The sequence below is a fragment of the Typopeltis vanoorti genome, chromosome 26 (assembly GCF_054136105.1).
Source record: "Typopeltis vanoorti isolate ZY-2024b chromosome 26, IOZ_Tvanoo_1.0, whole genome shotgun sequence".
Taxonomy (NCBI): domain Eukaryota; kingdom Metazoa; phylum Arthropoda; class Arachnida; order Uropygi; family Thelyphonidae; genus Typopeltis; species Typopeltis vanoorti.
In genome coordinates this window covers 17,798,393-17,813,600 of record NC_143574.1, presented here as the reverse complement: position 1 = coordinate 17,813,600, position 15,208 = coordinate 17,798,393, and the positions used below count along the sequence as shown (strand labels likewise).

The following is a 15,208-nucleotide window of genomic DNA, read 5'->3' as shown; positions in this document are numbered from 1 at the left end:
TGCAACATGAAATCATCGAATTTTGAATACATATTTAACACTAGATGTCAGTAGTTACTTGTTATAATTTTTCGATTTTATGCTTGAAAGGTACCTATTTGGGATGACAGAGATCGGTTGGCCACTAACCGTCTTCCGTGAAGTTTGGATTAAAAGTTTGCCGCCAGCCACTATTAGAATATAAAAGATGTTAGAAGATTTATATATTTTTATTTGAATTTAGTCAAACTATTGAAACTCACGTGGACTGATCACGCTTACGCAGAAGTGACGTCATGCTCAAAGTTTTCCAAAAAAAAAAAAAAATCTTCTGTTCATTTTCTGACCACCCTGTGTTATGCAACTAATCGTTAACTAGTGACCTCTGGTGTTATGTGAACTCGATTTTTGTATGGATTGTTTATGTAATTCATAACTTATTGTTTTAATAAATTATCTTTTTTACTTTTAAAAGGAAGATGCAGTGATTTTTTTAAGTCCGGTATCGTGTTTCATTCTAAGGTCTTTGAACAATCGTATTCCTAAATGATGCAACTAAATTGTATACTCAAGTCTTGTCATTCGCCGGGTTTGTTAGTTATTCTAGAAGTATGAGTTGAGTCGTGATTGCACATGTATTTTGTCTTTTAACGGGATCAGAAGGTAAGAAGAAAATTTAATACCCAGATTAATTGTTTTATTGAATTGACTAATGTTCGTAATAATGCGGAGAATTAAAAATACGATTTTATTTATTTTTAATTATAATATTTATCATTGTATACTTTAATAGGTATTCGTACAGATATATTTAGTTATGTTCTGATAAATGAATAAGCTGTTTGGTTTCAAATTTTGCCATGATAAATATAGTTATGAATTATATATTTCATCTTTTATCTTTTTTTTTTAATCTAATGAATGTATGAATTAATTGGCTCTTGTCAGAATTTGAGAATCTATATGGGCACTTTCTAATGAGGTATTAGCAGGACTCATATGGAAGTAGCATGATTCTTCCTTTCCCAGAATAGGCACACTAGCCAGAGAACACACGCAGTTCGACAAAATACATTTGCAAGATAGTGTAGCATGCGGTGCCCCACTAGGGCATCTTCTCCTTTTACATGAATGAAGGTTTCTAGTTAATCACAGATATTACCCATAGGTTTACTGATGACAGACTTCATTTCTCCTTTTTTTTTTTTTTTTTTAAGATCTTGTAGTGCCCAAACTCTCAATGCTTCAAGATCTTTTGTACCAATGTCGTAAACACAAATATGTTTGCCATTTTCCAGAAGAGTTTCCAGTGAGTCAACTTTGTAAACCTCCATGCTACCATCCCTTGTAAGCTTGTGTACTGCCAAAACACAGTCCTGTCTTATTTCTGTCTTTCCTATTTTTAATAATATTCAGATCTCTAGTTATGATCAGACACCTGAGGCCCTTCAAGCATAAACAGTCTCCTCAGCTTTTAGAAAGCATTGTCTCCATTTATATTCAAGTTATTTCTCAGTTCTACAACTGCTAACACTATGGCAACTCCTCTACATTTACCGAGCCTGTTGAAAGTCTGATAAGATTTATGTATACTTACAAGTATGATGAAGAAAATTTTTGGGAAGAACAAGGCTGGTTCAGTTTGTTTTCATGACAAATTTCTACTTATATTTTCAGATGAACATTTAATGTGCAGGATAGATTTGTTGAAATCATTTTTGTTTTGGTGTGTTATCTTTTTGTCCAATATGTTTCCAGTTATCTTTTTTATTATATCTGTTTTTAGCAAAGGTGGTTCTAATCCATTGCAGTATTTTTTTTTAGATCATTATTATTATTATGTAATATCTCCAGAGAGTCCAAAGACTCATCGAGGGAGGGCACTTACTCTACAACTCTCCATCTCCACCACTCCACCAACTGCCTTCATCATCTACACCAACGTCTACCGCCCACCATCACTAGTATTTCCACAGACAATCGCAAACATCCATGCCCACAGCGGGATTCGAACCCACAGCCTTTTGGCTGGAGAGCAGATACGCTAACCATGCGGCCAACCAGGCTGAGTGGTTAGCGTAGGAAAATTGCTGATAGGAAGTTAGTGATTTACTAATTTTATCAGGTTGTACTATCATAGTGTCTCCTATATACATCTTGTGAAGATGTATTTGATGAAGAGTGATGATGACCAAAAGATTAAAACCTTCCTAAATAAGCTGCTGCTGGAAGAGGGTATTCTGGTTAATAGATGACAACTCCTGTTATCATTCGAACAAATTGTTATTGCTCCCTTTTTGAGGGTATTTATTATTCCTAATTTTTGTTTTGGGTGGTGGTAGGTGTCTATATGTACAAACTGTATTCAAGTTGTTAGGGTGGAATGAAATATAGGAAATAGCTAGGTAAAATCAGGTGAAAGACAAGGATGCACACTCTCCACTGTTATTTCTCATCTGTATGGATCACATTAAGAAATAAAAATGGCATTAGACCTGATATCGAAATTGGAGATAGTCAGCTTAGTTCTTTACTTTATGCAGATGATCTTATAATCTTAAATAAAATTCAATAGAAGTCTGCAGGATTCCTTAACTAAATTGAAAAACTGCTGTAATAAATGTTGTACAAACATCAGCAATAAAAAGACTATGAAAATAGGCAGGAACATTTAAAAATAGCTGCATCATCAGCATCCTGATGATGGCAAATTAAATACTGAAAAAGACAACAAATAAGCAAAGCTGGTATGTAGGTAGTTAACTGAATAAATTTATGTGGAATGAGAGAGAGAAATTAATCAGTATACTAATTTGTTTCTGTACAAGAGTATTTAAACTATATCCTATTTAATCTCATATCCATAGTTTTAACTTATGGATATGAGATTTGGGTTAGAAATAAAACATTCAGTTGACAACTGGTGACCACAAACATGCGAGTTCTGAGACAATTAGTGATATAATCAAGATGGCTTCTGTGGCAGAATCATATTAAAAATGAAGCTATTTTATGAAGGAACTTGACATTGTTAGCATTCAGAGATGTGAGACCAGAGCTAATCTTGAGTAGTAACGGTCATTTAAGCAGAATGGGAGAGGAAAAAAGTGTTTGATGACAAGAAAAAGACCTAATGGTAGACCAAGCTAAACCTTGTTGAAATTAGAAGTGTCTTAGAAGACTGAAATATAATATTTGACAGTACTGGAAATCTAACAGATAAGACAGCAAAGGTTGGCTGATTGGTAGAGCCTCTGCTACTAATGGCTCACGTAAAAAGTTAAGCAAGTTTGAGCGCGGTTAGTAGTTGGAAGGAGGTCAATCGTTCGATGCTGTTTACACACTCTCCCTCGATGAGTCTTTGGACTCCCTGGAGGTGTCAAATAACAATAATAATAAAAGACTAATTTGAAGGAAAATTGCTGATAGGAAGTTAGTGATTTACTAATCTTATCAGGTTGTACTATCATAGTGTCTCCTATATTCATCTTGTGAAGATGTATTTGATGAAGATTGATGATGACCAAAAGACTAAAAACCTTCCTAAATAAGCTGCTGCTGGAAGAGGGTATTCTGGTTAATAGATGACGACTCCTGTTTTGCAGTCTTGCTCCACTCAATTTCTCATAGATGTATTTCTGCCTTATGCCTGATCTGTGATTCTGTTTTAATTTGCACTACTCCACTAAACTGGCTATCATCATTCTTACACTTTCCCTTGTCTGTGAAAATATGAGTAGCTGCTGGCTAATATCCATTTACTGTCAACCAATGAATGGATTGTGGAACCAGTTTCTTCCTCTAAATTAAAGATACCAAGAAATTATATACTTGGTTTAATCCTTTATCCAAGTGTAAGCAAACAAGTTTGCACCTGAACTATTTTCAGGACTGGGGCAACTTGTGTATAGAAGCTTATGACTTCACATCACTTGCCTTAGTATCCCTATAATGCAAAGCACATATCCTTAAGGGAAAGTGTAAGAATGCTGATAGCCAGTTTAGTGGAGTAGGAAAACAGGCAGGATAGATAGCGAATATCAGAATTTTGGAACACAAGGACTACATCCATTTTCACAAATACAGCCATTCTGGTCTTGCAGACCATGTTCTGGATACATGCCACAGAATATGATGGAAGAAAGCTACAGTAATACACTGCAGCAAATACAGATTTGAACGACTATTTATGGAATCAGCCTCAGCCCTAAGAAACTCTCCAAACCTCAACAAATTTGGTTGTATGAGACTGCCTCAAATTTTGGAGGCTTACCATCAGGACTTTTAGGAGAACAATAGCCTCGTCACTTCATTTTCAGTTACTGTGTTGTAGTGCCTACGTGCACATGCCTTTTTGTAAGTTCCTTTTGAAGATGGCAACATGACACTGCCGAAATATCGGAAATATTTATTAAAGTGTAATTTAATTTATATTCTTATCTATGTTGTCAATTCCTTAAGTGATTTAGTAATGCATAACCAACGTATAAGCCTATCTTATAGTATAACCATGTGGAAAAATTTCCAACAGTTTCTTCCTCTTCTTTCATTCCACCAGCCTTTGTTTTTCCTTGCATTATTCTTTCCCAAAGACTCCAGCATTCAGCTGTTCAAGAAACTTATCAACTGGGTTCCACTTTCTCTCCAATCACTTACCCACATATGGCACTGAAGTATGAGTTTTGTAATCTCTTGTTTAGGGTTGAAAACCTTTACCATACATGTTGATATCATTCATTTCTGTTGTTGTGATTACATCAAGATTATACAATATCTTTTGGGTAGTGGAGTTTTTTCCATCTCAGAAACTGGTGTTTTCTTCTTGCAAAACAGGGATACCTCACTTGTGTAGTAAATAGACAAAAAATTTGTAGGAATGATTGTGTTGCATAGAGCAACTTTGAATGATGCTTTCTAGTACTTCATAAAGTTACCGTATAACTATTTCTCTCCTTAGTATCGTATAATTTCTTCTCAGGTGTATACACTGACAAAGTGGTTCAAAAATTCAGCTGCTGCTTCTATAGCAGTTCACCTTTTTTTTTTTTTTCCATGTACGTAGCAGAAAAGTTATTCTGCCAAAACTGAAGTTATTCTTTTATGATTACACCCTCTTTTATTTGTACAAAAGAACTCTCTGGGATTTGTTTAGCCTGCTTAACCGGTTTCTGCTCATAATCTAATTTCACCTTCGTTACCAAGGTTTTTTTTGTACGTCCAACTTCAGAAGTGATGTCACACCATAATTGAAATGCCACCATGCATAAGACTAGGAATGAATGTGCCACCATGCAGAAGAAATAATTCTGCAGTAAATTTGGAAAACATTTTGTTTTCCAAAATATGGAAGTTCAAAGGAAACAAGCCAAGTAAAATCCAGGAAAAAATGCCACATATTACACATATAAAGAAATAATAAAAACAACACATCATTAAAATATATACACAACAAAAGTAATAATGATAATTATTAATAGTTTCTTTCTTCCTATTTGTTACAAGTACGAATGTTTTTTCTTTCTTGTTCCTCTCATACATGAGCAGTACCATCGACAGGGTGTAGCATAGAGGCAGCCTGCCTCACGGTGTGGCTTAATAAGGGTGCTCGTTCAGCCATATTGCTGTACATGGCATCGCTATGCTAACAATTCCTGTTAGCGTAGCAAGTGTGGAAATAAGTTTTTCCAAGCTTAAACTGATTAAAAATTATTTGCGAACAGCAATGACCGAAGAAAGATTGGTTGTTCTAGCAACTATATCGATAGAGGCGGACACAGTTTATAATTTAAATTTAGAAGAGCTTATAAACAGTTTTATTGCTCGATATCCCCGTAGAGCAAACATTTAATTAATATTATTATGTAATCGTTTTGCATTAATGTTTCTCTTGTAATAAAAACAAAATAGTAATTGGAGATTTTCTTATACTTTTGTCTTATAATCCATCAGGGGCGATATTTAATTGTTTGCCTCAGGCCTCAATCTAATCTGGCAACGACCCTGTACACAAGAATACAACTGTTGTCATTCTACTATCGTTTCTTTAGGATATACCTTAAAAGTAACTGTGCCTATGTAAATAACTAATTTTCTTCCTTTTAAACTCTTTTTTTTCTATAGCACAATCACTAAAAACCTCTCAATGAAATGAAATCTACCATGCTTTTATTTGTTTATAACAGTTCCACCTTCGTTATTTGTAATCTATGAACTGTTAGTTTTGCCCAGAATATAATAAATGCTATATACTGTCTTTTCCTTCTTCAAACAGTGATCAGCTATTCACTAACTTTCAATAATTATATGATATTCGTCTATTTTTTCTTGCAGCAAAGAAATTAAAAGTTCTCTAAATTTATTTCCACCTATGCTTGACATTGTTTATCTTATACAAAGTCACTTCATCGTTATCCTGGTGAAAACTAATAAGTTATATTGCATACTGTATATTCTTCTGTTACAGTGACTGTTAACTTAAATACAGCCATTGATGAAGATTTTAGTATTTCTTCACTTTTAGTAGTGAAACTTAACATCCAATTTATGTAAATATGCAATATGCAATTTCCCTTGATGTGGAAATATCAGCTGTTATTTCTTCCAAATTACATTGAATACCAAATTACTGTACTATGATGAGTATAAAGCAGAGCAGAAGCATTTTGGCTTATACAAATGTTTGTCCACTAAAATTGACACTCGTTTTACAACCACAAAACTAATCAAAGAAAAGAAAACACTGTACAACTCGCTTCACTCGCTTCAAATGAACCCAAAACACTAAATCTGGCAAGGTACCAAAGATAGTGAAATGAACAGATCACCACTCGAACACCAACAAAAAACACCTGAAAACATGGGGGGGGGGAATCAGAAATGCAGCCAACAAGTACCAAACATCTGTCTCTAGCCTGCAGCCCTTGGAGATTAACGTATACCCACTCACCAGCTATGCTCCCACTCAGAAAACATTCACCACCCAGTGGGCACATTCCTGGAAGTGATATCACAGGGGAAATTGACATGCCACCACCCACCCATTTCCACCTGAAAACACCTGCCCACCACATCACATCCATTCATCTTCTCCAGCTCAAAAACACCTTCATCCTCTGTGCTGTGTCCCACCTCAAAAACATCCCACCCACCAAAAAAAAAAAAAAAAACATCTCGCCTGCCACCTCCAAAACACACGCACCTCCCCTCCCACCTTATAAAACTATGCATCCTGTCTGCCTTTCATGATACACACTAAAATACATACAGTTCCTCCACAAAATGCCAACAGACACATCCTCCTCATGCTACATTCATCATAAAAAAATTAACTGCAATTCCTAATGCAACATGAACATACGTAAAGTAAAAAAAACAATAATCAGAAACGAGAGCATAATACAAAGAATTGTATAACCAAGTAGTTAAAGAAACTCCATTAAAGATGCACTCCTGAAGCAAGAACATCTGGTTTCAGTTTTCTTTGACGTGGAAAAACTTACAAGCCCTCTATAACATAGGTCTTAGCAGACATCTTTCTGTGTTTATTAAAAATTCTGTCCAGGCAAACTTTCCAATTCAGAGTGGGAAGTATGCTATCATGGCCATATCATCAAGAATAGGGTGCTCCCCAAGGCTCTGTTGTAAGTTTGACACTTTTTTGCTAGAGTTAGATCAATCGCTGAACAGCTTCCTCCCAATGTAGACAATGCTCTATATGTTGATGACTTCACGATTTACTGTCACTCTCATAACATGAGGGTAATTGAAAGATAACATCAGCAAGCAATCAATCATGTTTCTCTATGGGCTCTTAGTAATGGGTTCAGGTTTTCAACAGAAAAAAGTGTGTGTACACTTATGCCAAAAACGCACTTTTCACCCAGATACTGAATTAAGAATGGGATGAACTGTTATTCTATAGTAACAGAAGCTAAGTTCTTGGGACTCATCTTTGACAGAAAACTTACATTCCTCTTCCTTGCACACATTCGTCAATGAAGAGAAAAGTACAAGAGAGCATTGAATCTCCTTCGCACTCTTTCCTGTATTGAATGGGATGCAGATCGGTCTTCATCTCTTCGTGTTTATCGTGTGCTTATACGTTCAAAGCTGGATTATGGGTCTCAAGTCTGTGGTTTTGTGAGGCAGAATAACCTGTGATGGTTGGATCCCATCCATCAGACTATATGGATAACTACTGGTGCCTTTCGCACATCACTCACTCAAAATCTTTATGTAACTGGCTCTATCACCTAGATGGAAACAATTGTTTCTTAATTATGCTCCAAAGTTAGTTTCTTCCAGATCATCCTAAATGGACTAGTCACTTTTCTCTGCATTAGTAAGCTCAATATCACATATGTCAGACTGCCATATGTCCTTTTGGTATGTATGTTAAAGAGATTATGCAAGCTGTTGACAATATTGCCTACGCCAAACATAACAGCATTCCTCTATGGTATGTTTGCAATCCATCCTGCTATATCTCACTTAGTCAGCTACAGAAGTCTCATATTCCATTATCTATCTACCTGCAATTGTTTAATGCACACAAGCCTGCTCTGATTTCTTGCCCATTTATACTGATACTCAAGAACCGACACCTGTGTTGGTTGTACTGCTATGTTATACAGCAGAGTTGCATGCCATTCAGCTTGCACTTGTGCATAGAAAAGGACACCACTACCAAAAGTGTGAAATTTATACGCACACTATGAGCTCTTTACAGGCTATCTCCTCTCCTATGTACAATCCACATCCAGTTCTGTATGTGGTGTTACACTTGTACAAAATGAAGACCCTTAATTTTGATGTTTGGTTGTGCTGGATTCCTGGCCACATTGGAATTAAGGGAAATGAGACTGCAACTGCAGGATAAGCTCAAACTTTCTCCACATATTGTTTGACAGTACCATATACAGACACTTTATAAGATCAAATCTAATTACTCAATGGCAGGAAGCATTAACAAATTACGTGACATTAAGCCTGAAATTAGGCATCGGCATTCTAATCAACGTAGAAAGAGAACTGTGTGCGAAAATGTGATACTCATCTTGTTATTTGTCATATTCTGGTGGAGGGCTGGCACTTTATACAAGAGAGAAATGAAATTTTTACCTATGTAGCCAAGTCTTATATACTTAGACAGATGTTATCACTCAGAGAGAGAGATTGCATGATGTATTTAACCTTTTCCAAATAATTAATTTGTACAAACACATTTGGCTGTAATTTTATTTATATGTAGATTTCATTGCTTAATTCTTGTACATACATATTATATGTATTTATCTTTGACTATTTATGTACTGTTGTAGCCTTTGACCTTGTGTATTGCTGTGACCTTTATCTGTAATTTTGTTTATATGTAGATACTGCATTAAACTTAATTTTTGTGCATATTATTATTATTACGACACCTCCAGGGAGTCCAAGGACTCATCACGGGAGGGCATTCTACTTTATTTTGCTAAATACATATCACCCTTTCCACTGCTACTTAATTCTCCTACTATCAAAACCATCTACTGCCAATCATCACCAACAGCAGTATTTTTTTGTCTATAAATTGCGTGTGCTCTGAAGGCTGATTTGTCTGTATGCAAGATGAAAAACCCCGAGTTTCTGGGAGAAAAAACCCTGTTACCTCTGTATGAGATCGGTTAACACACCTTCAATTGAAAAACCCCATATAAGGATTTTCCTCATTCCCGACGAAAACAACTATTCTTCAAATTGCGCATTGGAGGCACCTATATTGTTTACTAATTTATCTTTGACTATTTATGTATTGCTATAACCTTTGACTGTGTGTACTGCTGTAATCTTTGCTATGGTTCAGTGTGACCTTTTGCTGTTCTTGCACCATAAACCAACCAACCAAACTCAGATTGTCTACTAAGGCCAACAGTTAATTCTTTTGGTAGTCCAGCATGCAAAATTTTTTTCCAGCTTTCTATGTTCTCTCTCTAAAGATTATTCAGTCATTTTTCTTTTCATCGTTATCTCTAAACATTCTTGAATAGTTTTCTAATGATTCCATTGCAGATATTTTAATTATTTAAATTAATTAGAAGTTAATTATATAATAATTATTATTATTGGATAATAATAATAATAATTGGCAAAGGTGCCCAGGGAATAGAAGGAAGGTAAGATAGTGCCATTGCATAAGGGTGGTAACAGACTGGAAGTGTCTAATTATAGACCAGTCTGTGTGTCATCAGTAGTTGTTAAGATCTTGGAGAAAGTAGTGAGGGACCGTATACAGCACTGGGCAGATGAGGGTAATGTTATCTGTGAGAGTCAACATGGATTTGTGAAAGGGCGCTCTTGTTTTAGCAATATGCTAGCCTTTTATAATAAAGTTACAAGAACATTAGATGAGGGAAAGGCATATACTGCAATTTTCTTAGACTTAGCAAAGGCATTTGACAGGGTGCCACATGATAAGCTGATATTTAAGTTGCAACACATGGGTCTGAATGTCAGATTGGTCAACTGGATTCAGGATTGGCTGTCTGATAGGTATCAGAGAGTTGTGTATGGTGGAGCAGTTTCAAGGAGACAGAAGGTTACAAGTAGGGGTCCCACAGGGCTCAGTACTAGGACCTCTATTGTTTAACCTTTATATCAATGACATTGCAAGGGGATATTCAGTTGTTTGTGGATGATGTGAAGCTGGGAAGGATTATTAGTAATAGTGCAGATGTGGTAGCCCTGCAAGAGGATTTGAATAAGCTAGATAGATGGGCAAATGAATGGGGGTGTCAGTTTAATGCAGCAAAATGTAAGGTCTTGAGGTTTGGGAAACATCGATGGGATGCTGCATACTCCATGGGAGGAGTTATACTGGAGGAAGTTGGGGAGACGAGATTTGGGGTTGATGATTGATAGAAACCTGAAGTTTAGGGGACATATTGCAAAGGTGGTGAAGGTAACACAGAGGATTGCTGCAATTATGAGAAGGACACTGACCTGCAGAGATAAGAGGGTTATCATTCCGTTGTATAAGTCTCTGATCAGACCACGCTTGGATTATTGTTCTCAGATTTGGTCCCCAGGATTTGAAGGGGATAAATTAACTGTGGAAAAGATACAAAGACAGATGACAAAGATGGTCTCAGGACTGTACAAGGATAGTTATGAGAATCGGCTGAGGGAATATGGACTGCAGAGTTTGGCGGATAGAAGAAGGAGAGGTGATATGATTGAGACTTTTAAACTGTTGAGAGGTGGTTACAGGGTTGACACTGGGGAGTTCTTTCACTTAATTGAACAGCGGGAAGGAGTGATGACAAGAGGCCATCCCTGGAAGTTACGAAAGGAAACTGTGAGCAAGAGGGTGAGGAGTGGTTTCTTTGCATGGAGGGTGGTTGAGCCGTGGAATGCTTTGCCTGATAGAGTGGTGAGGGCGAGAATGGTCAATGAGTTTAAGGAGTGGTATGAGAGACTTTGTGTTTCTTAGGGGGAAACTCCCCTCGATGAGTCTTGACAGACTTTATGTTCTTAGGAAGGACCTCCCATGATGAGTCTTTTGACTCCGTGGAGGCCTGAATAACAATAATAATAATAATAATAACCTCCATGGAGTTAACAGACTCATCGTGGGAGGCCCACTCAACCAGCAACATATCTATCATAATGAGCTTTGAAGTTATGTATACTACCTGCACTCACAACACACTCAAGCAACTAACAACTCTACACATAAAAAATCTACTCCTCACACCCTTCTTTACTACATCTTTATTCCTCTGTTCCAGTGATGGCCTCTCGTTCTTTCCATCTTAACATCCACTCTTTTTATAATTTCTTCTGTATTAATCTGATAAAATCCCTTAACTAACTTGGAGGTCTCTATTATATTTCCTCTTTTCCTCCTATCCTCCAACCTCTGTAATCCGTATTCTCTGAAACGCTCTTCATAACTAACACTGTAGAGTCCTGATATCACTTTGGTTATTTGTCTTTGGACCCTCTCTAGTGTCTACATCACAATGAAAACTAGGTGACTAAATCTGAGCACAATTGTCCATATGTGATCTGACCAATGCCTTATATAGCAGCACCACCACCTCCTTATCCCTACGTGTCAGTGCACTTTTTATCATAGCAGCTATGCAATGTGCAGTCTTTGCAACATGTATGATGTGCCCTCGATGCTTCAGTCCACTGTCCACCATCATTCCAAGATCACGAATCTTATCCACTTCCTGAAGTACAGCTTCATTCGTACACTACCTAGACTTATATCTCTGTATCCCAAAGTGTAGCAGCTTGCATTTATTAACATTAATACTGCAACCCCAATCATTTGTCCAAGCTAAAAGCTATTCAAATCTTCCTGTAGAGAATTAACACAAGCACTACTCCTGATAATTCTACCTAACTTTAGCAAACATCGGCAAACATTTGAAGATCCCAAGTCAATCCACACGAAATATCATTAACAAACAAGTTAAACAGTAGGGGCCCAAGAGCAGAACCCTGAGGCATGCCACTAGTCACCTTCCTTTTCTGAGGCATGGCTCCATCATACACAACTTGCTGTTATCGTTCAGAGAGCCAATCTCCTATCTATTATCTATTCCTATCCTCTGCAGCTTGTACACAACTTATCATGTGGCAGTCTATCAAATGCTTTTGCAAAGGCCAAGAATATCACTGTATATGATCCTCCCTTATTCAACACATTCGTCACTTTATCATAAAACATAAGCAGATTGCTAAAACAACCTGCCCTTCACAAATCCATGCTGACTGTCAAAGAGAATCTCATGTTCATCAACCCAATCTTGTATTCTATTTCTAACCAATTTTTCTAATTGATCGCAACTGTAGATATACAGACTGGTCTATAATTGGAAACTTCTGTTTCCAATTATAGACCAGTCTGTATATCAATATTTCACGCCCCCCCCTCGAAAAAAAATCGTAATATGGACATATATTTTTATAATATTCATTGTATTTATATTCAATACAAAACATATACAGCGAATATTACATTTTTAGCATCCTACATACACATTTGACATGGCACATTATCTCATATTTTTATATAGATAGATATATTGTTATTGTACATTTGCAGTACAAGCACATGAAATGTAAAACGATTAATAATAAAGATAGAATTAAAAACATAAAAGAAGTTTAATAACAATTTAATGTGATGGATGTGTTTCAATACTGCTACACAAAAAGTCAATATCATGTCAAATATTTGAATCAGCAATTCTTAGATTTTTGCTTTGAAATGAAACTTATATGAATAAGCATATATTTACTAACATTCATTAAGTACTGAAATATGCAGGAAGCAAAATTTGTGAACCCGCACCAATGTGTGATTTTTTTCCATTAAAATATAAAAAATAACAAAAAAGAAATAATAAAAATTAAATACGTTTCTTTTAAGATAAAAAAATTACTTAGTCTTAAAACATTTTAAATTTGTTTTCATTATTTCGTGGCCCCCCTCAACAAAACCTATGGTCCCAAGGGGACCATGGCCCACAGTTTGGGAAGTGCTGATATACACTGATGAAGTGTTTGTTAAATAATTCCACTGCATCATTTGCTATGGTTACTCTGTTACCATAACTATCCACCAGCATCACCTGGCTATAATTATTTTTCCTCTTGCTTGCACATAGCAAAAAAATTCTCTTGGATTAGCTTTGACCTGACTGGCCATTCTCCTCTGATATTCTACTTTTCTTTTTTAACCATGCTTATCATTTTTCTGGCATGCACTTTATATTCTTCATGCATCTGTTTACTGAAAACTGTCTTGTACTTCTTCCATAACTTCTTTTGTAACACACTACTTGCTTGATTTTATCATTCATTCATCTCACTCCGACTCTATTTATTTGCTTAACTCTTGGTATGCAGTTATGCAGTGCCTGTGTTAGATACTGCTTTATCATTTCCCATGCACTGTCAACATCTTTTCTTTACAATTCATCAACCCACCTTATAGTTCCACATATAGCCCTTCTTGATAACAACTTTTTCCTGTTTGACTAACTTGCAAACCAATACTTCATGATCACTTTCACCAACAGGTGGCAGTGTTGATACCTCATTCACAACCACATCCTGTGAGGATATCACCAAATCTAATACTGATAAACCTTGTTGCTTCCATCACATACTGTTTTAGATAGTTATCCTGCAGAAACTTAACAAATTCTTTCCAATCCACATTCCTATAATTAAAATCTCCCATTAGGATCATCTTCCTTTTATGTGCCAACCAATTTGTCTAAACATTTTACAATCAACACTCTCCACATTCCCTGGTCTATAACAGCATCCTATTAGATATACTATTCTACTGATCTGAACTTCACACCAAACAGCTTCAAAATCTTCACATGTACTACTATTTTCCACTTCGACTTTTGAAGGACAGAATTCCTCTCCTATCATTGACAATACTCCTCCTCCTCTCTTCATCTTCCTATCCTTTTGGAAAATTGTATATCCCACCATTTCAAGTCCTGACAGTATATCATCCTCAGTCAACCAAGTTTCGTTTATGTCAATTATCTTTGGGCATACTGATTCAATGGTACAAAATCAACCCTTTTATTTCTGATACTCCATATATTAGTATACAAGCATAACATTTCTCCACTCTCTGAGGATAAATATTATCCTTTTTTACTTTTTACTCTCTCTGCTATAGTGCACGTCTCTCTTTGTTCTGACATTCTTCATTTCCCAGATCTTGACTCTGATTTTCATTTATATTCATATCGTCTATACTGTTTTGCACTGCATCACTTTGTTCTGTTATAATCACTTCCTCACCTTTGTATCAATCTTCTTCCTGTCCTTCCACAACTTGCTTCTCAAATCTCTCTCCGACTTGTAGTGGTAGTACTAATTTCGTATGAACACTGTGTACCTCTTAGTAAACAACAATTGCTCCAAATGACCAACACCCATTCAAATGCATTTCATCAGCTTTGAACCATTCTAATTTCCCTTAATTCATTTCATACATTCACAAATTGAACACACTCTGCCTGATGCAATTCAGCCATTTTGTTATTCAGTATCATTGCTTGCCTTCTCAGTTCACTACTGTCATATTTGGGCAACAAAATTTGCCCAAATATGACCACTTTCCCAATGACACTATTATCCTTCACTTCCTGCAACAATTTCAAATCCCTTTTCATGTTCTTTATGTCACTATTCAAGTCAT

At 36.1% G+C, this 15,208-nt stretch overlaps 1 protein-coding gene across 1 annotated transcript in view; it reads left to right on the top strand.

Annotated features, from left to right (window-relative positions):
* Nucleotides 1–328: 328 nt before the first annotated feature.
* Letm1 (Leucine zipper and EF-hand containing transmembrane protein 1) overlaps nucleotides 329–15,208 on the top strand; it is a 213,599-nt gene continuing 198,719 nt past the window's right edge. Inside the window, exon 1 of the mRNA XM_090414926.1 lies at nucleotides 329–642. The gene's annotated coding sequence lies outside the window, so the exon portion shown is untranslated. The remainder of the gene's footprint in view (nucleotides 643–15,208) is intronic.